A 24,040-nucleotide genomic window follows, 5' to 3' on the forward strand; every position below is an offset into this window, starting at 1 on the left:
GGGGCCTATCATGGGGAGGGGGGAGGAGGGAGGGCTTGCATTGGGGAGTTATACAAGATATAAATGATGAATTGATGGGTGCTGACGAGTTGATGGGTGCAGCACACCAACATGGCATAAGTATACATATGTAACAAACCTGCACGTTATGCACATGTACCCTAGAACTTAAAGTATAAAAAAAAAAAAAAAAAAATCCAGCTGGAGTTACCCTTGGAAATGAACTTAAGATTGCGAACTACATTTACAGACTGGGGAGAATAGACGTTTTGATATTATTGAGCCTTCCAATTCAGTAGATAGTGTGACTAACCTTACTGTATGTCATTCAATAAGTTTTATTTTCATGTTATTATTTCATATTAATATTTTATACTATTATTGTTTATATTATTTGTAAGCTTATTTCTTTATATTTTATAGCTCTTTGTTGTTATTATTGCATTTTATTTATTCCTTTAAAGGTTTGGTAGAATTCCCTGGCAAAACTGTTTGGATGTGGTGTCTTTTGAAAGGGGATATTTTGAGACTTTTAGTATTTTCTCTGGTTATATGTGGTCTATTCAGGAATCATACCTTTTCTTGAGTCATTTTTGATTATTTATGTTTTTTAGCAGAAGAGTCCCTTTCACATAGATTTTCAAATCTATTCGAAAAAGTATTCTTCTAATCTTCCCCATATCTATAGTTATCACCCTATGTTTGTGTTAACACTAGCTTTGATGTCTTATTTTTCTTGATTAGACTCATTAGAGATTTGTTATTTTATTAGTTCTCTCAAGGATTAGCTTTTGATTTTGTTAATCAGCTTAACTTTTCTGCTTTTAAAACTTTTAAAATTTCTGTTTACTTTTCATGGGTTTAATTACTGTTCTTCCTCCATCTAGTTTCTATTTTATTTTCTAATAAATACATTTGGGGCTGTAGTTTTTTTTTTTTTCTTGATACCTTGTCAGTGTTAGAGTCTTTGAATGCTGATTATGTTTTCTGCTTCTGTGACTGTGGCAGAGGAGAGGCAAGAGGTGCTGCTAATAGGCTTGTGCTGGTAGCTTGTGTGCTGAGTGTGGGGCTCCCCATCTGTCTAGACCATCACGCCACACAACTCACCCTCACCGGGAAAACTCTGCATCTGCCTCTTAGAAGAAGCAGGGGGTGCAGCAGGACCCACAGACTCAAATACTGCACTGAAGTGCTTTAATTGAGCAGGGTCCTTTCTATCCCTTATATATTTTGACTCCAAGCTTGGTGCTTCTCTGGAACTATCCCTAGTAATCTTCTCATCGTTATTTTGAGCTATGATTATATTGTCAATATGATCGCACTTGTTTTTGTTGTTGTTGTTGTTGTTTTAATCTTTCAGGAATTCCCTAAAAGTTCTGATTTGATTATGGGTAATCTTTTACATTTTTAGTGTTGCTACTAGTACGTATATATCTATATATATCTCTATCTCTATATATATCTAGCTGTGACAGGTAGAACAATGACTCCAAAGATGTCTACATCCTAATCCTAATCCCTGGGACCTATGAATATGTTACCTTACATGGTAAAAAGGATTTTGCAGATGTGAGCAAATGAAGGCTCTTGAGATGAGGAGATTACCTTGGATTATCCACGTGGACCCGAGGATATCTATGAGGGAAAGAGGGATGCAGGAGAGTCAGAGTTGGAAAAAGGAATGCGCAGGGAAAGCAGAGGTCAGAGTGATGTGAAGATTCTGGCTTTGAAGATAGACTGCAAGTGGTTTATAAAAACCGGAAAGGGCAAAGAAATCAGTTCTCCCCTAGAACCTGCAGAAGAAACACAGACCTTGACTTTAGCCCAGTAAAACCCATTTGGAACTTCTGACCTCCAGAACTGTAAGGTAATAAATTAGTGTTGTTTTAAGCCAATAAGTTTGTGGTAATTTGTTATAGAAGCAATAGGAAACAAATACACTTACTATATGAACTCTTCTAACCCTCAAAACAATCCTTATTTTTTTTTTGAGATTGAGTCTCGCTCTGTTGCCCAGGATGCAGTGCAGTGTTGCAATCTCAGCTCACTGCAACCTTCGCCTCAGCCTCTGAGTAGCTGGGATTATACAGGTGTGTGCCACCACGCCCAGCTAACTTTTGTATTTTTAGTACAGACGGGGTTTCACCATGTTGGCCAGGCTGGTCATGATCTCCTGACTTCAAGTGATCCGCCTGCTTCAGCCTCCCAAAGTGCTAGGATTACGGGTGTGAGCCACCATGCCCGGCCAAAACAACCCATTTTAAAAATGAAGAAACTGAGGCTCAGAGGATTAAATGGTTTGCTAAGGTCACATAGCTGGTAGATGGTAGAGAGCTGAGATTTGAACCTAGGTAGTCTGACTCTAGTGTCTGGGTATTTACCCAATATACCCAATGCCTCTCATGTTAATTGGTTTATTATTTTTTTCAAAATATCCTTCCCTGCAGTTTTGCAAAATTTTAAGAGGGAGGTAAGTTTGTTTTCTTAGTAGGGTATTTTGGTTTCATTTTGGTGTATTCCTCATGAATGCCAAGATTCTGCTGTGCAAACCACCACAGTTTCATGATTAAAAATGGAACTAAACCAGTCTTAGTGTTGCTTCTTACTAGTTGAGTGATGTTGTGAAAGTTATTTAGTAGAGCCTTAGTGTTCTCATTTTTAAAAGTGGAATAATAATCGTACTTATCATAGGATTGTTTTAAAGTGAGATAACGCATACAAAGCACCTGACACAGTATTTGACACAGAGTAAGAAGGTGATATTTATTGAGCTATTACCTAACTAATAATAGCATTACTAGAGCTAATAATATAATATTAGAATTATTTTTATTTACCAGAAGTGTAATCTTCAGGCCCTCTCAGTCCAGTTCAGATTCTAAAGCTTACACAGTGGGAGGGAGGGAGAGGCTCATCTGGCATAATGCCCTTTCCTTAGATTCTGGAATATTGGTAATACCAGGCCTAGGTCCCAGCATGTCATTAAAGAAAGCTAGCAGCAGCCTCACTCTGGTGTCCCTTTCCACCATTTGAAGCAGAGACAAAGGACACTCATCCAAAGAGAAAAATTAGATTAGGCAATTTCCCAATCATGGAATTCATTCAATTGTTTCTGTCCTTTCCTTTTCAAGTAGCTATGTTCCCATCTGTCTTCTACAGGCAGTACTTGGGCAGGTCAGCCTGTGTGTCTGCAGAACTCTCTACTGCTGGGGGACCCTGTCCATATCACTGGATCAATGTCACCGGAAGTGAAGGTGGAGGGCTGTTTCTTGGTTCAGTTAGCTGATTTAGCTACAGTTCATTTCTCTTCTAATTTTGGACTTGACAAGTCAGACTTGAGAGGAAAGACAGGCAGAGGCAGTTTTTGATGTTAGAGCTCTCCCACCTACCTGCCCCTCTCCTGCCTATCCTGTTCTATGCTCTCCCCCCATCCCACAGTAGAATCATCAGAGGAAGAGAGGGCGTGATTGACAGCTGGGAGGGAGCGGCCATCAGAGCTGTGCCTCTCTCATGGAGCACCTGGAGAAAAGCAGATTCTAGCTTTTCCAGCCCATGAACAGCCCAGTGCTTATCATCTTCCGCTGCATCCAAAAGGGAAGCTGGGGATGGAGTGGAGGGTGGGCTTCTACTTTTTAAGAAAATGCATTTTTTTTATTATAAATGTATTGCTTCCTTAGAAATAAAAAGGTATGAAAATGTATAGAGTTCAGAATAAAATTATTCTCTAATTCCTTACCCTGAAGATAATATTGTTAATGGATTGGTGCACTTTCTTTCCATTGTGTTGCAGCTTAATTTTCTCACTTATCATTATATCTTGGACATTTTCCCAAGTTTGCACATATGATTCTATTTCATTCTTAATAACTCAATAGTATTACATGGTATAAGCATGTAATACATTATATATTTAACTGGTATTCCTATTAATGGATACTTTGTATTCTTTTTTGTTATTATAAACAAAACAAAGCTGTACTGCACATCCTTGTAGATATTTCTTAGTGCATGTATGTAAGAATGCACTAGAAATGGAATGGCTGAGTCAAAGAGTTTGCATATTTAAAATGTTGGAATGTATTGCTATATTGCCCTCTAAAATGTTTTAATAATTTACATACTCTTAGGTAGGTGTTCTTTAGCTTTCAAGAGCTCTTACGAGTATGCAACATGTGAATTGCCTGACATTTTGACAATCTTCAGTAACCTCTTTCAGTCCAGCCCAATACACTTTGTGTGCTCAGTACAGATACTATGGTAGGCATGGGGTGTTCAAGAATGTCTGAAGGTTGAATAACACTCCAAACCTAGCCTACAGTCTGTCCTATGAAGCTTTGAAGTTAGGCTTTGTACTCTCTTCTCTAGCTATGAAAGTCCTGGATGGCATCTTCTTCCAACAGCAGGCTATTTAATCTTCATGGAAAATTTGTTGTTTTGTGCAGCTACCATTATCAATAATCATAGATCATCTGGATAAATTGCTGCAGCTGCTACACCTGAACTTGCTCCTTCATCTTGTACTTTTATGTTCTGGAGACAACTTCTCTCCTTAGAGGAATTTATGAGTAGGGGAAGAGACAAGTACAGGCATAGCTCAGAAATAATGTGGTTCAGTTCCAGACTAACACAATAAAGTGAATATCTCAATAAAGTGAGTAACAAGAATGTTTTGGTTTCCCAGTTCATATAGAAGCTATGCTTACCCTATAAGCTCTATTAAGTGCGTGAAGCATTATATCTACAAAAAAGTACATGCCTTAATTTAAAAGTACTTTATTTGCTTAAAAATGCTAATGATATCTGAACCTTCAGCTACTTGTAATCTTTTTACTGTTGGTGAGTCTTATCTCAATTTTGGTGGCAGCTGATTGATCAGAGTGGTGGTTGCTGGAGGTTGGAGTGGTTGTGGCAATTTCTTAAAATAGGACAACAGGCTGGGTATATTGCCTCATACCTGTAAATCCCAGCACTTTGGGAGGCTGAGGTGGGAGAATCTTTTGAGGCCAGGAGTTTAAGACCAGCCTGGGCAACATAGTGAGACCCTGTGTCTACAGAAAAAAAAAAAAAATTAGCTGAGCGTGGTGGTGCATGCCTATACTACCATCTACTAAGGAGGGTAGGGTAGAAGGGTTGCTTGAGCCCAGGAATTCAAGGTTGTGCCACTGCACTGCAGCCTGGGTGGCAGAGTTAGATCCTGCCATAAAATAATAAAATAAAATAAAATAAAATAAAATAAAGTAAAATAAAATACGTTTGCCACTTCAGTTGAGCCTTCCTTTCATGGAAAGATTTCTTTGTAGCACATGATGCTGTCTGGTACCATTTTAACTACAGTAGAACTTTTTTCAAAACTGAAGTCAATTCTCTCAGAGCTTTCTATTGCTTTATTAATATTGTTGTTTCAACAATATTCACAGCATCTTCACTAGAAGTAGATTCCATCTCAAGAGACCACTTTCTTTGTTCATCCATGAGAAGCAACTCCAACTCCTCATCCATTCAAGTTTTATCATGAGATTGCCACAATTTAGTCACATCTCTCCAGTTCTTTTTGAGACAGTCTTACTCTGTCATCCAGGCTGGAGTGCAGTGGCACCATCATGGCTCACTGCAACTTCTGCCTCCTGAGCTCAAGCAATCCTCCCACCTTAGCCTCGAGTAGCTGAGACTACAGGCATGTGCCACCATGTCCAGCTAATTTTTGTATTTTTTATAGAGATGGAGTTTTGCCATGTTTCCCAGGTTGATCTTGAACTCCTGGGCTCAAGTGATCACCCCACAAAGTGCTGGGATTACAGGCATGAGCCACTGAGTCCAACCTGAGCTCCGCTTAATCCTTCAAAGTCATCCATGAAGATTGGAACCAACTTCTTCCAAACTCCAGTTAATGATATTTTTACTTCCTGCCATGAATCGTGAATGTTCTTAATGGCATCTAGAGTGGTGAAAACTTTCTACAAGGTTTTCAATTTACTTTGCTCCAGTCCATCAGAGGAATCACTATCTATGGCAGCTTTGGCATTAGGAGATATATTTCTGAAACAATAAGACTTGAAAATGGAAATGGCTCCTTGATTCATGGGTTGCAGAATGAATGTTATGTTAGCAGGCATAAAGACAGCATTAATCTTGTATATCTCCATCAGAGCTCTTGAGTGGCCAGGTGCATTGTCAGTGAGAAGTAATACATATATATTTTTGAGATGGAGTCTCGCTTTTTCACCCAGGCTGGCATGCAGTGATGCGATCTCAGCTCACTGCAACCTCCACCTTCCAGGTTCAAGTGATTCTCACGCCACAGCCTCCCTAGTAGCTGGGATTACAGGCATGCACCATCACACCTGGCTAATTTTTTTTCGTATTTTCAGTAGAGACGAGATTTCATCAGGTTGGCTAGGCTGGTCTTGAACACCTTACCTCAACTGATCCACCTGCCTTGGCCTCCCAAAGTGCTGGAATTACAGGTGTGAGCCACCATGCTTGGCCTGCAGGAATATTTTGAAAGAAATCTTTTTTTTCTGAGCAGTAGGTCTCAACAGTGGGCTTAAAATATTCAGTAAACTATGCTGTAAACAGATGTGCTGTCATCCAGGCTTTGTTTTTCATTTCTAGAGCACAGGCAGAGTAGATTTTACATAATTCTTAAGGGTCCTAGGATTTTCAGAATGGTAAATGAGCACTGGCTTCAACTTAAAATCACCAGCTGCATTAGCCTCTGCGAGTCAGTCTGTCCTTTGAAGCTTTGAAGCCAGACAATGACTTCTCTAGCTATGAAAGTCCCAAATGGCATCTTCTTCCAACAGAAGGCTATTTTATCTGTATTGAAAATGTGTCATTTAGTGTGGCCACTGTCATCAATGATCTTAGCTAGATCTTCTTGATAAATTTTCATAGCTTCTACATCAGAACTTACTACTTCACCTTGCGCATTTATGTTCTGGAGACAACTCCTTTCCTTTAACCTCATGAACCAACCTCTGCTAGCAGTTTCCTCACCTTTCTTAGCCCTCATAGAACTGAAGAGAGTTAGGGCCTTGTACTGGATGAGCCTTTGGCTTAAGGGAATGTTGTGGCTGGTTTGATTTTCTATCCAGATCACTAAAATTTTCTTCATATCAGTGATAAGGTTGTTTTGCTTTCTCATCATTTGTGTATTCACTGGAGCAGCACTTTTAATTTCCTTCAAGAAGTTTTCCTTTGCTTTCACAACTTGGCTAACTGGTGTAAGAGGCTTGGCTTTCCACTTATCTTGACTTCCAACATGCCTTCCTCACTAAGCTTAATCATTCCTAGGTTTTGATTTAAAGTGAGAGAAATGCTACTTTTCCTTCCACTTGAACACTAGAGGTCATTGTGGGGATATTAATTAGCCTAATTTTAATACTGTTATTTCTCAGGGAATAGGGAGGCCCAAGGAGAGGGAGAGAGTTGGAGGAATGGCTGGTCACTGGAGCAGTTAGAACACACACAACATTAATCAACTAAGTTTGCTGTCTTATATTGGTTCAATTCATAGCACCCCAAAACAATTACAATAGTAGCATCAAAGATCACTTATCACAGATCATCATGACAGACATCATAATAATGACAAAGTTTGAAATATTGTGAGAATTACCAAAATATGACACAGACACATAGTAAACATACGCTATCAGAAAAAATGGCACTGATAGACTTACTCAACATGGGGCTGCCATAAACCTTTAATTTGTTAAAAAACACACAATATCTGTAAAGTTCAGTAAAGCAAAGTGCAATTAAATGAAGTATGCCTGTAAGCCAAAATTATGATAATGTGCCAGGTATTAGATATGAATAAAATACTAACAGATCATGGAAAAGAGAGTAACTTCCTTTTGGGGCCTTTGAAGGAGATTTCCCAGAGTAAGTGGGCCTTGAAAATGAGGAGTTCTCCTGCTGAGAATTCCTAATAGGGAATTCATGTGCTCTCTGGGGAATGCTTCTGTTGATCTGTAGCATGATTGGGAGGAGTGGAGAGAAATCAGTCAGGAGAGGTAGGTCACATTAGGAAGGACCTCAAATATAATACAGATGAGGAAAAAATTCATATGAGATGGAAGAAAAACTGGAGAGCGGAGAGCCTGGAGCCCTGGAGAGTGATTAAGAGACTGTGCAGAAGGTCAGGCAGACGTGATAAAGAACAAGATCAGGCTGATGGTGCTCAGGAGAGAGAGGGGAGGGCAGGGGAACTGGAGACTATTTGGATATATTCCTTTGGTATCTCAGACTCATCTTGGATTGATCAGATTTGGACCTAGAAGCTGTCATCTGTGGCAAGTTTATTACATTGGATGGCTAATAAAACTGTATTGATTTTTTGCTTTGAAACAAGAAATACCCCTGCTAGGAGAAATGTCAATCTGATATGCCTGAAGGGAATGAGGAATAGAATTGCTTGGGTTGTCTCAACTGAAAACTGCTGTCTCAGGATGACAGGGGCTTGTGCTCAGACCTTTATTAGACTATAATTCTTTTCTGGATTTGGAGCCCTGACACTGACCTGGGTCAGACATTGGAGAGGATGCAGGGTTGGGGAGGGGTGGAACCAGAGGTGTGTGCAAGAATCGTTGTGAAAGACAAAACCTGGAGTTAGTGTGGACACATAGTGATTCATTCATTTATCCATTCATCAAATCTATATGAGACTTTGCCCTGTGCCCAGCAAGGCACTGACTATTGGAGATGCAAAGCTCTTGTTTCCCAGGAGCACCTAGTCTAGGAACCGAGGGAGGAAAAGCTTGCAAAGGGGTTGGTTTGGCACTGTCAGATCTAGTCTTCAATAAAAGGGTGGATTGGAGTTTAAGATGTTTGTCCTTGGAACCCTCTTCTTCTCTCCTTTTCTCTATTCTACCCCTCCCCAGGCTTTCTCATGGTGGTGGATTTGTGTACCATTCTTATTCACAGCTGACCACTAACTCAGCCCCATTAAAGCATCAGCTGATGATCAGAGAATTTCTAATAATAGCTTAAGGGATGATCCATCCTGAGCTTTCTTTTCCAATGTGTGTGAGAGAAAGCCCCGGCTTAGGCTCTGGTCCCAGCCTGACTGCTCACTAGCTTTCTGACTTTGGAAAAATCATTTAGCCTTTTCTGAGCCTCATTAATCATAATTCCTGCTCTGCCCTCCTCATGGGATGGTTGGAAGGCTCAACAGGATGTGGATGTCCTTTGGACATTGTTGAGTGCAGTACAAAAGCAAGAGCCTATAATTACTCCCTGTGCTCTCTGTTGCTCGGAGACAGATACCTAGATTATCATGTCAGGATCCTCACAATTCACAGGATGCCCATTTCTTTACCCCAGCTCTTAACGGAATGAACATACCACACCTTGGTTCACCTCCTCTCAGTCAAAGGTAGTGAACTCTGAGACCAATGGGGTTGGACTTAGAAATCTTTAGTGCTATGTCAGTGGCAAAGTAAGAGTGGATAGATAGGCTTAGACCAAAGTAGGAGAGGTTAGGTTAAACACCGGGAAGAACAAACATGGTGTTTGGAATTAGGAGACACTGCACTCTGCAACTTTAGTATGTTTTAAGACCTGGGTGTCATCTTTTCTGACCAATTGTGTGACTCTGGGCAAGTTACCAAGGTCACTCAGATATCATTTACTAAGTTATCAAAGGTCTCTAAGTTTTATTCCTAAGGATTGCACTGAGCTAATATAGTGTTTACACTAAAATGTGAGCTGAGTTGAATCTCCTTTTCTGGAACTTATTCTGATATGAAAGATGGAGGCAGCTCAATTGGTATAATTTTGGGGGCAGGGGCATAAGTTAGGGAGTTAGAATCCTAGTATTCTGCAAAGCCCTCATGGAGAATTCACATTGCAGATTACATGAAAACTTGGTCAAAATCTAGTTAGTAATTGTAAACTGAACATAGCTGTTCAGTTGCTGAAATGCCATTATTTGTGTGCAGTTGGAGAAGGAGAAAAGGACATTTGTCAGGCTATGTGTAAGTATCTTGAACTCTTCCCTACAAAAACCTATAACAAAAATGAAATTTTACTTAATAGGCTAAAGGAAACTAGTAAGGAGTTAAAGAAGTCTGGCTTAAATAGGAGAAAGCTGCATTTACTTACCACTCATAAACATGTCTTCACAGGAGGGAAATGAAGGCTGCAGTTGATTATTCACATTAGAAGGAGAAGTTCCTGTCCTGTCTCTCATCAAGAAGACGTCCCAAGTGGAATGGTTTCTTGATGAGGAAGCCTTCCCCAAATTTCCTATGTGGAAACCTTCCCAAGTTGCAGTTGTTGAGTGACATCGACATGATTGTCAATGATGATGATGATGACGAAGATTACAATGATGGTGGGAATGTATACTATGTGCCAGGCCCTGTGCTAAGTACTTTACTGATTATCTCCCTGAGATGATGCATTACCACCACATGATGCATTATTAGCTTCAGTTTACAGGTGTAGAAACAGAGGTTGGTGAAGGTAAAAGCTTGCTCAAGCTTACCTTTCTAGTAAATGAACAGGCTGGGCACAGTGGCTCACACCTGTAATCCCAGCACTTTGGGAGGCCGAGACAGGTGGATCACGAGGTCAGGAGATTGAGACCATCCTGGCTAACACAGTGAAACCCCGTCTCTACTAAAAATACAAAAAGAAATTAGCCAGGCAGGGTGGTGGGCACCTGTAGTCCTAGCCACTCAGGAGGCTGAGGCAGGAGAATGGTGTGAGCCTGGGAGGCGGAGCTTGCAGTGAGCTGAGTATGTGCCATTGCACTCCAGCCCGGGTGACAGAGCAAAACTCCGTCTCAAAAAAAAAAAAAAAAAAAAAAAGGAAGGAAAGAAAGAAAGAAAGGAAAGAAAGAAAGAAAGAAAGAAAGAAAGAAAGAAAGAAAGAAAGAAAGAAAGAGATCCTTGAAGCCTAGTCTCTTAACAGTAGCTGGTTTCTAATGTGTGGTATTGGCGGTACTGGCAATGCATGATTGCCCTTTGTCTAGTGGGACAGGCAGCTGGACAAGTATCTGGACTTGAGTCTGCCTCTGACTGCTCTGCCTCTTGGTCATGCCTTATCCCCTCTCTGAGCCTCAGTTTCTTTCTATGTACAAATTTGGGGTTAAATTACATAACTTCTGAGATCTCTGAATACCATAGTACCATGGTAAATTATGAGAAGTGCCAGGATGCAGGCAGAACCCTGGATGGAAAGACATTCCCATGAGACAAGAAGATTAAAAGGAGTGACCTTAGAATGCAGATCATTCCTAGGCAAGCCCCGTGTCCAGGATCAGTAGAGAAAATATTTTATCTCTGTGAAAGAGAATGATTAATGTGCCCTAGGGTGCTGATTTTCTTAGGGACTGTGAATTAGCACCAGAAACCTGGGCAGCTGCAAGGTCAGACTCTCCAGGCTGTGCTTTAAACAGGAGGGAGACAGCAGCTATTGGATCTGTGTCAATCTGTGTGACTTTCCTAAGCTTTCAGCCCTGTCTGGAAAGGTGGGGACTTCATTCTCATCCACCATTTTAGGGCAGAGCACCTTAAGAACCTTACAAGTAGATGGGCTTAGATGGGCATGTTCATTGAGGTGTGTGTATATAGTAAGTGCTCAAGTTTTAAAAGCTGTCTTGTGAACAGCAAGGTGGTTTTAAGGAACCAACAATAACCCAAACAGATAACTTTTCTGTCGAATTTATTCCTCACCAGGGGTACCTGGAAAAGTAGGGTTGATTCTCCAGGACTGAAGCCAGGTGGGAAAGGTGTTTACCTCAGGACAGATGCCAATAAAGAAAGAGGGTTAATGATGCTGATTATAGCAACTACTCTTTTTAATCTCATTTGATACACAAAACTACCCTATGGGGTAGATATTATTAAGCTCATTAAGAAACAGAGGCTTTGGAGGTTAAGATGCTTATCCAAGGTGACAGCTTGTGAGTGGAATTTAAGTGCCGATCTGATTACCCCAAAGCCCCTACTCTTTCCATTCTGCTACACTGCTTATCCTATAAAAGCATTTCCAAGAGAGGGGCTGAGGACCACATTGGAGAAGTCATATTTGTCTGGAGAGTTGACCTTGGACCTCAAAAGAGAAGATACAGTCAGAAGGAATAGAGAAGTAAGTAGTAAAGGTGGGAATAAGCTGAGGGAGTCCAGGACTTTAGCTGTAAATAGGGACAGGAAACCCGGAACTCTGATAAAAGACCATATAAAGGGCTTATCACCTTGGTGCTGCTTGCCCAAGATGTAATAGTGTTTCTGCATTCAAGGTGAGCTATTGCTTTTTGGCTCTATATGAAGCTGCAACTTCCTTTGAGTTAATTCACCCTGGTTAGCTATGGCTTCATTTTAGTCCCAAGGTACATGTATCTCTTCTTTAGCAGTGGCTTTCCTCCCTCTGACTCTTCCTGTCCTCATCCTTCATCTGATCATCAAGATGAAATATAATCCTCCTGGAGAGTATGAGTGCATGCCTTCTTGAGATGTGTATAGGTTAATCACAAGAGACAGTGATTTCATCTCTCCTGGGCAGAGTTGACCTAGTTGGATAGACTCTCTCAGCCTGGTTTTCCATAGTTCATGATGCAAGGGTCAGGCATAAGTTTTGACATGAGAAAGCTCTGATTCAGAGAAAAGAATGCACAAATGTATAACCTATTCATCATTTCATCCACAAAAATAATTATATTCCTACCATGTACCTGATACCATGCTACTCCTTAAGATGGGTGGGGATTGGTAGAAAAAAGAACACAAAAAGGTGGAAGACTAGTCCATGCCAAGGAGAACCTTTCTACCTAGTTGAATATTTTAGTATAAGAAAAATGGGAAACATACATGAGGTTGAGATGATCAAATTTAATGACTAAGTGCTCATTCATTTGAAGTATCTTTATTAGATGTCTCTTATATGCCAAGTACTTTGCAAGGCACAAGGTAAACCAGTTATTCCCCAAAAGAAGCTTAGTTCTAGAAGGAGATGTTTACAAACAAGTGAAAAGGTCATTGTAAACCTTTGTTGGGTGTTTATTAAGTGATAAGCACCATACTGGATTTTGTCTTATAAGTTTTCCCTTTGATGTATTTATTGATACATAATATTATACACATTTGTGGTGTACATTTGAGTATTTGTTACAGAATATGTAATCGAGTCAGGGTATTAGGGTTATCCATCATTTCTATTTATTGGGAATATTTCAAGTCCTCTCACCAAGCTACTTTGAAACATGCAATACATTGTTGCTGATAACAGTCACCCTAATCTGCTATTGCACATTAGAACTTCTACTTAAAATGTTTTAATTTTTAATTTTTGTGGGTACATAAGAGATGTGTATATTTATGGGGTACATGAGATATTTTGATAGAGACATACCATGCATAATAATCACATCAGGATAAATGGGGTATCCATCTCCTCAAACATTTATCCTTTGTGTTACAAACAATCCAATTGTACTCTTTAGGTATTTTAAAATATACAACAAATTATTGTAGACTGCAGTTATCCTATTGTGCTATCAAATACTACATCTTATTCATTATATCTAACTGTGTATCTATATCCATTTACCATCCCCACTTCTCCCATCCACCACTACCCTTCCCTGCCTCTGGTAACTATCATCCTATTGTCTATCACCATGAGTTCAATTGTTTTAACTTTTTTTAGCTCCCACAAATAAGTGAGAACTTGCAAAGTTTCTGTGCCTGACTTATTTCACTTAATGTAATGATCTCCAGTTCTATCCATGTTGTTCCCAGTGACAGGATCTCATTCTTTTTATGGCTGAATACACTCCATTGTGTAGACGTATCACATTTTCCTTATATATTTGTCTATTGATGGACACTCAGGTTTCTTCCAAATCTTGGCCATTGTGAATAGTGCTGCAGCAAACATGGATGTGCAGATCTCTCTTTGATACACTGATTTCCTTTCTTTGGGATATATACCTAGCAGTGGGATTGTGGATCATTCGTAGTTCTATTTTTAGTGTTTTGAGGAACCTCTAAACTGCTCTCCATGGTGGTTGTAATAATTTACAGCCCCACCAGCTGTGTACAAGGATTCCCTTTCCTCTGCATCCTCACCAGCATTTGTTATTGCCTGTCTTTTGATATATCATTTTAACTGGGGTGAAATAATATCTTATTACAGTTTTTATTGCATTTATCTGATGATTCATGATGTTAAATACCTTTTCATATACCTGTTTGCCATTTGCATGTCTTTTGAGAAATGTCTATTCAGATCTTTTGCCCATTTTTAATCCAATTAGATTTTTCCCCAAGAATGTATATCTTCTATCTCTATCTAACCATATGTTTTTACCCCTCTTCATCTCTCACTCCCACACACACATCCTTTCCAGCCTCTGCTATCAGTCATTTTACTCTCTAACTCCATGAGATCAACTTTTTAGCTCACATATGAGTGAGACTATGTGATGTTTGTGTTTCCGTGCCTGGCTCATTTCGTTTGACATAATGACCTCTAGTTTCCTCCATGTTGCGCAACTAACAGGATTTCATCCATTTCTATAGCTTAATAGTATTCCATTGTGTATGAATGCCACATTTTCTTTATCCATTCATCTGTAGATGGACTCCATATCTTTCCTTTTTTTTTCTTTGTTTCAAGTTTTAATCAAAGCTTTTACGTAGGATTACGTTATTCCTGCATCTTCTCAATTGTTTCTTCCTTGTATTGTATTTGGCCCTTTTCCTTCCTAACTTGAACGAGATTTTGGCTTTCCGTTCAGGATCTTTTGGTGGTCTTTGTCCAGTTTTACCAGTGATAACCGGCCCTTGCTGGGGTGAATGCCTACGTGGACAGTTGTGGCCATTAGCCCTTTTCCCCCGCCCTGCACCGTTCAATGTAGATAACATATTTTTTCCTGGTAAACCTGACTACTTGGCCAATTTGCTGGACATTTATAGTGTCCTCCTACAACCGCCTGAACTTCATCATCCTTTCAGCATGGGCATGGATTCCGGCACCGTTGTATTCTGTCCTCCAGCTCTTTGGGAAAGAGGGGGAAGAACATAATCTTCCTGCCGAAATGTGGGAAGTGCAATTGAAAATGCCTTTTGTGAATTCTTGCTTCGGTCGGAAGTCACAAAGGGATTAAACTTCATTTTGGCCGCTCCCGCTTTGGTGATGGCTGCGAAAGGGCCTTTCCTCTTGTAAATAGTGCTGCAATAAACATGTGAGTGCAGGTATCCCTTTGATGTACTGATTTATCTTCCTTTGGGTGAATACCTAGTAGTGGGATTACTGGATCATATGGCAGCTCCATTTTTAGTGTTTTGAGAAATCTCCATACTGTTTTCCACAGTGGCTATACTAATTTGCATTCTCAAGAATAGTGTGTAAGTTCCCTTTTATCTGAATCCTCTCCAGTGTCTGCTTCTTGTTTTTTTAACTAATAGCCACTTTAACTGGGGTAAGATGGTATCTCATTGTAGTTTTGATTTGCATTTACCTGATGATTACTAATGGTAATCATTTTTAAATATACCTATTGATCATTTGTGTGTCTACTTTTGAGAAATGTCTATTCATGTCCTTTGCTCATGTCTAAATGGGATTATTTCATTTTTTTATTGAGTTTTTTTGTATGTTTTGGATATTCCTTGCTGAATGGTTTGTAAATATTTTCTCCCATTCAACAGATTGTCTCTTCAGTGTGTTGATTCTTTTGCTGTGCAGAAGCTTTGTGTTTAATGTAGTCCCATTTGTCTATTTTTGTTTTGGTTGTCTGTGCTTTTGAGGTCTTAGCCATAAATCTTTACCTAGATCAATGTCCTGAAGTGTTTTTCTTATGTTTTCTTCTAGTGGTTTTATAATTTGGGGACTTATATTTAAGTCTTTAATTTCTCTTGTGTTGATTTTTGTGTATGGTAAGAGACAGGAATCTAGTTTCATTCTTTTGCATACGGATATTTATTTTTCCCAGCACCATTTATTGAAGAGGATATTCTTTCCCCAATGTATGTTCTTGGTGACTTTGCTGAAAATCAAAGTAAATATGTAAATATGTAGGTTTATTTTAAGAATCTCTATTCTGTTCTACTAGTCTGTGGGTTTTATACTAATATCACACTGTTTTGGTTGCTATAGCCTTGTAATATATTTTGAAGTCAGGCAGTATGATACCTCCAGCTTTGTTCTTCCTCCTCTAGATTGCTTTGGCCATTTGGACTCTTTTTTGGTTCCACATGAATTTAGGATTTTTAAAAATAAGTCTCTGAAAAATGATGTTGGTATTTTGATAGGGATGGCATTGAATCTGTAGGTTGCTTTGGGCAGAATGGTCATCATTTTAACTATATTAATTCTGATCATTGGGCATGGGATTTATTCCCATTTGTTTGTGTCCTTTTCAACTTCTCTTATCAGCAATTTGTAGTTTTTCTTGTAGAGATCTTTCACCTCCTTGGTTAACTTTATTTTTAGGTATGTTAATTTTTTTGTAGTTATTGTAAATGGGTTGGCTTTCTTAATTTCTTTCTCAACTAGTTCGTTATTGGTGTATAGAAATGCTGATTTTTCTATGTTGATTTCATATCCTGCAACTTTACTGAATTTATTTATCAGATCTAAAAAAGTTTTTTTTTGGTGAAATCTTTAGGTTGTTCTAAATGTAAGATCATATTATCAGCAAAGAGGGGCAATTTGACCTCGTCTTTTCCAATTTGGATACATTTTAGTTCCTTCTCTTGCCTGATTGCTCTGGCTAGGACTTCAGTAATAACTTGAATAGGAATGGTGAAAGTGGGCGTCTTTATCTTTTTCCAGTTCTTAGAGGCTTTTAGCTTTTCCCTGTTTGGTATGATGTTAGCTGAGATTTTGTTGTGTATAGCCTTTATTATGTTGAGGTACATTCCTTCTACGCCTAGTTTGTTAAGAGTTTTTTTTAACAATGAAGGGATTTTGAATTTTATCAAATGCTTTTTCTGCATCTATTGAGATGATCATATGGTTTTTGTCCTTCACTCTGTTGATGTGATATATTATGTTTATTGATTTGCATATTTTAAATCATCCCTGCATCCCTGGGATAAATCCCTCTTGATTGCTCTATATTATTTTTTGATGTGCTGTTGAATTCAGTTTGGTAGTATTTTGAGGATATTTACAACTATATTCATCAGGAAGATTGGCCTGCAGCTTTCTTTCTTTCTTGTGTCTTTGTCTGGTTTTGGTATCAGTGTAACGCTGGTAGAATGAGTTAGAAAGAATTCCCTCCTTTTAAATTTTTTGGAATAGTTTGAGGAGAACAGGTATTAGTTCTTCCTTGAAAGTATGGTAGAATTTGGCAGTGAAGCCATCTGGTACTGGACTTTTCTTTGTTGGAGACTTTTTATTACTGCTTTATTCTCATTACTTGTTATTGGTCTGTTCAGGTTTTCTGTTTCTTCCTGATTCAATATTGGTAGGTTGTGTATGCACAGAATTTTTTCCATTTCCTCTTGGTTTTCCCATTTGTTAGTGTATAGTTATTCACAATAGTTTCTGATGATCTTTCGTATTTCTGTGATGTCAGTTGTAATGTCTCCTTTTTCATTTCGGATTTTGTTTATGTAGTTATTCTGTTTTTCTTGATTAGTCTAGCAAGTGGTTTATCAATTTTGTTCATCTTTTCAATTTTCATCTCATTGATCCTTTGTAGTTTTCATTGATCATTTGTAATTTTTTAAAAGTCTCTGTTTTGTTTAGTTCTGCTCTGATCTTTACTATTTATTTCATTCTGCTAATTTTTGGTTTAGTTTGTTCTTACTTTTCTAGTTCCTTGAGGTGCACCAGATTGTTCATCTGAAATCTTTCTTTTTTTGATGTAAGCCCTTATTGCTATAGTATTTCCTCTTAGCACTGGTTTTGCTAGATCTTACAGGTTCTGGTATGTTATGTTTTGATATTCATTTCTTTCAAAATTTTTTTGATTTACTCTTTAATTTCTTCCTTGGTCTAATTCAGGAGCATGTTGTTCAGTTTCCATGTATGTGTACAGTTTCCAAAGTCTTCTTGTTACTGATTTCTAGCTTTGTCTGTTGTGGTCTGAGGAGGTATTTGATATGATTTTGATATTAAAATTTTGAGACTTATTTTGTATCCTATCGTATGGTCTATCCTGGAGAATGTTTCATGTGCTGATGAGAAGAATCTACATTCTGTAGCTGTTAGATGAAATGTTCTGTATATGTTTGTTAGGTCCATTTGGTCTAAAGTGCAGTTTAAATCCAATGTTTCCTTCTTATTTTTACTTTTTACTTTGCTTAATACAGTGTAACCAGTATTTGTTAAATTTCTGTCTATAAGATCTGTTTAATGCTGAGAATGAGGTGTTAAGTCTTGAAATGTTATTGTATTGGAGTCTATTTCTCCCTTTAAATCTAGTAATATTTGCTTTATACATATGGGTGCTCCCATGCTGGGTGCATAAATAAGTCTATGTTTAAAGTTATTATATCATCTTCCTTAATTGATCCCTTTATGTGTCTCTTTGTCATGCTTTTTAAGTTAAAGTCTGTTTTATCTGATAAAAGTATAGCTACTCCCACTTGCTTTTGATCCATTTGCATGGAATGTCTTTTTCCATCCCTTTACTTTCAGTCATATGTGTCTTTACAAGTGAGATGTTTCTTGTAACCAGTAAATCACTGGGCCATTTTTTTTAAATCAAATTCATTCACCCAGTCTATATCTTTAAGTGAAAAACTTAATCCATTTACATTTAAGGTTATTATTGATCGGTGCCTTCTGGGACTCCAGAAATTCTAATATTTGGTCACATTATGGTGTCCCATATGTTATTTAGGCTTTGCTCATTCTTTTTTTTTTTTTATCTGTGTTACTGCAAAAGACCTGTTTTCAAGTTCTGAGACATTTTCTTCTTGTTGTTCTAGTCTATTGTTGAATTTTCAAATGTTGAAATTTAAAAAATCCAACGTTTTGAATTATTTTTATAGGATTTTGTAAATTTCTTTTTCATTGGTATCTGTTGCTGGAGAATTATTGTGTTCCTTTGCAGGGGTCATATTTTCTTATTTTTTCATATTTCCTGTTTTTACATTGATGTCTGCACATCTGGTGTAACAGTTGCTTCTTTCAATTTTTTGAATTTACTTTTGTAGGGGAAGACTTTTTCCTGAAGACATATCTATGGTATTGTTTAGACAGGGCACTTTGGCTTTGATACTGAATGCACATAGTAGTCTAGTCTTTGTGCATTCTTCGTGTGAGTTCTTTGGCTGTAAATAGTGTCAGTGGTATCTGTGATTTCCTCGGCAACTTAGGGTGTGGTTATTGGTGGAGGCTGTGATGAAGTTTTGCTGAGGACTGGAACAATGAGAGGGCCAGTTTTTGGGCCCCAGTGGTGGCAGTAGTAGGCTGAGCATTCTCGTCCTTGGGCTCCTGAGAGGCATATGCTGGCCCTGGTGTCAGCAGGTCTAAGTGGGCTGATTCTTGGGCATCCGAGTGGCTTGCTCAGATGCTGCATAGGGTCAGCAGTGAGTTGGATGAGTGGATGGGTTCCTGGGCTCATGGGCAACAGGTGTGGTGTGAGTGATGGCACTAGCAGTGGCAAGAAAACCCTCTGTGTCTCGAGTGATGTGTGCTGGTGATAGCAGTGGCTGTCATAGACTAGACAGGCCACTCTGCAGGCCTGCAAGTCGTGTATGCAAGTAGGTGCCAGCTGTGGTGGTAGCAGCAGGGTGGGTGGACCCAACTTTAGGCCCCCAGCAGGAGTGCTCAGGTGCCATTGGTGATGGATTAGGTGATCCTCAGGTCCCCAGACTACGTGCTCTGACATGAGTGGGTGGATGTAGGCAAAGCCAGGCTGGGGGACTCTCTCTGGGTACACTAAAATATGTGATGGCTCCACTATTGGAGGCCATAGAGTGACTGCCTATGGCTTGCACCTTGGCCCAGGTGGCAGCAGCCAGCCATGGCAGTGATACAGGTGGGTAATGTCAGTGGAGCTCCAGGAATGTGGCGATGCAGGTGCTGTTGAGCCTCAGGGCAGTGTGTGGTCTGTTGGTGGTTGGGCTTTCAAAATGGCACCATGTTATACCTGTTTATGACTCAGGGTGTTTGGGGGGCCAAGCATGAGCTCCCACTCTGGAGCAGTGCCTTTGTGTGCTCCCTAGGCAGCTCTCTATATCAGTTTTAGGGCCACAAAGGTTAAGGGGTTCTCCTGTGGCTAGGATTGCAGTAGTCCACAGTGGAAATGTGAACCACCGGAGGGTCTTTCAGTTACTCTTTCCCCACACTGGGGAGTCTCTCCAGGCTTCCAGCCAGTCTCGCCTGAGCAGGCCACCTTACTTCCCTTTCTGCCTTGCTTTAGGTATTTCCTGCCATGCCTCAATTGAATTCCAGTGTTTTCTCTTGGACAATATATTTGAAGTGTGATGATCTACTCACTATTTTGGTTCTTTTTGGAGGAAGCCAAGTACAATATGCCTCTAGTCGGCTATCTTGAAGCCCCTCTTGGGCTTTGTCTTTTGAACTGAGGGTAAAAAGATGAATAAAGACAAAAACATAATCCTTTAACAAGATCACATACAAATGGTGATGACAACCATGTAAGCATATTTTAATGTCCATATGAAATGTGATCAATAGAAGTGTAAGCCAAATACTAAAGAAACTCAGAAAAAAGAGAATGTAAGTCTGTATTATAGGAAGTGTGGGTGGAAGGTGGGCATGGCCAGGGAAGAAGGAAAATTTGGAATGTGATGATGGAGGAGTGAACATTTTCCAGAAGAACAAGACATTACTAGTAGAGGGAGCAGCACTTGAATTGTCACAGGGCATTTGGAGCCTGCAAGTAGGTGTCTAGGTTTGGGGTAAATAAGATGCAGTGATAAGAGATGAAGCTGGATAAGTGATCAGGGGTTAGATCATGAAAAGCCTTGTGGGCCATGCCTTATGGAAGTTAAATTTTATTTAGTAAACAGTGGAGGGTAACTGAAGCATTTTCAGAGAGAAATCAATTTAATGGTTTTGAAATTTAACAGGAAGGTGAGAGTTGAGGCAGGAGGAACTATTAGGAGGCTATTTTAACAATTCAGGTAAGAGACAATGGTTTTTCAGTAGGCATAGGGAAGAAAAGGAAGGAATGAAGTCTAGAAATATTTGGGAATTCATATTTTCAGTACTTGGGTATGCAAGGTGAGGGAGGAGAAAGGATCTAGAAGAGTTTATGTTTTTTACTTGGGCATTTGTGTACACGATACTGCCATTTACTGAGATTTGGAAAATGGAAAATGTGATAGTTAATTTCATGTATCAACTTGGCTAGGCTATCATATCCAGTTGTTTGGTCAAATGCCCATCTGGATGTTGCTGTGAAGGTATTTTTTAGAGGTGATTAATATTTAAGTCAGTAGACTGTGAGTATAACAGATTACCCTCCATAATGGGAGTGGGCCTCATCTAATCAGTTGCAGGCATTAAGAGAAGACAGAGGTCCCACAAGGCAGAAGAAATTCTGCCCCCACACTGCCTTCAAGCTCAAGAATATGACATCAACTCTTCCCTCAGTCTCCAGCCCGCTGGCCTGTCAAGGTATCAGACTTGCCAGTCCCCACAATCATGTGAGCCAATTCCTTAAAATGAATCTATGTACGCACCCTATTGGTTCTGTTTCTCTGGAGAATCTTGACTAATACAGGAGGATTTCTTTTTGTTCAGGTTTGTAGTTGATAATTGCTTTGCTAAACACAAATATACCCGAAGGACATTATGTTAAGTGAAGTAAATCAAGTGCAGAAAGATAAATGCCACATCTTCTCCTTCATGTGTGGGTGATAGGGTTTGGCCGTGTCCCCACTCAAATCTCGTCTTGAAGTATAGTCTCCATGATCCCCATGTGTCAAGGAAGGGACCCAGTGTGAGGTGACTGGATCATAGAGGCAGTTTCCCCCCTGCTGTTTTCATGATAGTGAGTTCTTATGAGATCTGATGGTTTAAGTGGTTGACAGTTCCTCCTTCACACACCCTCTCTCTCTGTCCTGCTGCCTTGTGAAGAAGGTTCCTCCTTCCTCTTCTGCCATGATTGTAAGTTTCCTGAGGCCTCCCCAGCCGTGTGGGCATGTGGGTCAATTAAACTTCTTTCCTTGATAAATTACCCAGTTTCAGGAAGTTCTTTATAGCAGTGTGAAAATGGACTAATACAGTGGGACCCCCCTCCCAAAAAAAAAAGGAGAAGGAGAGACACCCTGTAGAAGTAAAGAGTAGAATTCTGGTTGTGAGAGCATAAGAAATGTTGGAGAAAGAAAGATAAGTAAAGGTACCTTAATGGATACAAAAAACACAGCTAGAGAGAGTGGGATGTCCAGCTTCCAAATGGGGACCTTCGTAGCACCAGTGACAAAAAAGAGAATTAAATACAGGTGATGTTGAGAAAGGCAAGAAGACTTTTGTTGAGAAGTGTGTCCAGTGCCACACCATGGAAAAGGGAGGCTAGCACAAGACTGGGTCAAATATCCACGGTATCTTTGGGCAGAAGACAGGTCAGGATGCTGGATTCTCTTACACAGATGCCAATAAGAATAAAGGCACCACCTAGGGAGAGGATGTACTCGCTGATGGAGTATTTGGAGAATACCAAGAAGTATATCCCTGGAACAAAAGTGAGCTTCAGCAGCATTAAGAAGAAAGGCAGAAAGGGTAGGCTTGATAGCTTATCTCAAAAAAGCTACTAAGGAGTAAGAATTGGCCACTGCCTTATTTATTACAAAACAGAAATGTCTCATAACTTTTTTATGTATGTGAATATTTGATTTCATAAACCAGAATTCATATCATGAATGACAGAATATTTTTTGTTGAGCAGTCCTGGTTTAACTAAGACTGACTTGTGGTTAAATGAATATGCTTGCCGCCTTTTAAATGTTTATTTAAAAGTAATTCTAACTTCAGTAAATGCTGTCATGGTTTTCCACTTCTAAAGAGAAGACTGAACTTCATTAGTAATGTTCAAATTTTCAGAAAGATGGTGAATGCCATCTTAAAATCTATTGGAAATTGGTTTTATATTTAGATTTATGTAACTGGTTATATGAATATATTTAAATACTGGGGAAATTCCTTCACTATCTCAGAACCAAGCAAGATTCATCTGTGCTTTGTGTTCATTTGCCTTTTAAAGGCAAGGGCTGAAGATAAGGTAGCAATGTCTACTTTACATTTTTGGTCTTAACTATGCCAGTCCAATTAGAACTCCCTGTATCTAAAATGGTTTCTTTTACTCATTGAAAGGCATTTTAGTGTGGTTTATGTGTAGTATTAAATAAAGAATATTTAACACTTAAAAAGTTATAGCTAGATAGGAGAAATAAGTTCTAATGTTTTGTAGCACAGTACAGGGTGACTATGGTTAACAATTTAGTGCATACTTTCAAAAAGCTGGAAGAGAGGATTTTGAATGTTCACAACACAAAGACATGATAAATGAGGTGATAAATATGCTAATTACCTTGATTTGGTCATTACACATTTATTGAAATATCACTCTGTATCTCATAAATATGTATGCTTATCTTGTGCCAATTAAAAATAAAAGATAAAAAACAGAAATGGTTTGCTGAAGCAAAGGCTCAGGATTTTTAAAAGAGAAAATGACGGCTTATTTTTGTTTATGCCAGGGAGTGCTGTGGTTCAATATCAATGTTGTTTATTTATTCCTTTGAATTGTTGGACAATGTCCCTTCTAGGCTTCTGTTGTTGTATGTTAGAGAATGTGGGATATCTGAATGTGTAATTCTCACTAGTAATGAAATGCACCATACACTAGAACTTACTATTAGTTTAATGAAGCTAGAGTTGTTGTTGGCTGGTTTCTTTAGAATTTATATAGATGATTTGTACTTGTAAGGAAGTGCTAGAGATGCTTCTCAGAAATATGCAGCACTTGAGTTCAAGACTAGCACTTCAATTTCACCTATGGAAAGAGAAGTGTGTACTTCAGTGAGTCATAGGAGGTAGTAGGATGTATGAGATTCTCCTACAAAGCTACAATTGGAAAGGTCTGGAACAAGGAGAACTT

At 39.1% G+C, this 24,040-nt stretch overlaps 1 pseudogene; it reads left to right on the forward strand.

The window, feature by feature from the left end:
- The first annotated feature begins 10,296 nt into the window (after positions 1–10,296).
- Positions 10,297–22,704, forward strand: LOC108531660 (cytochrome c-like; annotated as a pseudogene).
- Positions 22,705–24,040: the final 1,336 nt, after the last annotated feature.

The sequence above is a fragment of the Rhinopithecus bieti genome, unplaced genomic scaffold, assembly GCF_001698545.2.
Source record: "Rhinopithecus bieti isolate Rb0 unplaced genomic scaffold, ASM169854v2 scaffold_9667, whole genome shotgun sequence".
Taxonomy (NCBI): Eukaryota; Metazoa; Chordata; class Mammalia; order Primates; family Cercopithecidae; genus Rhinopithecus; species Rhinopithecus bieti.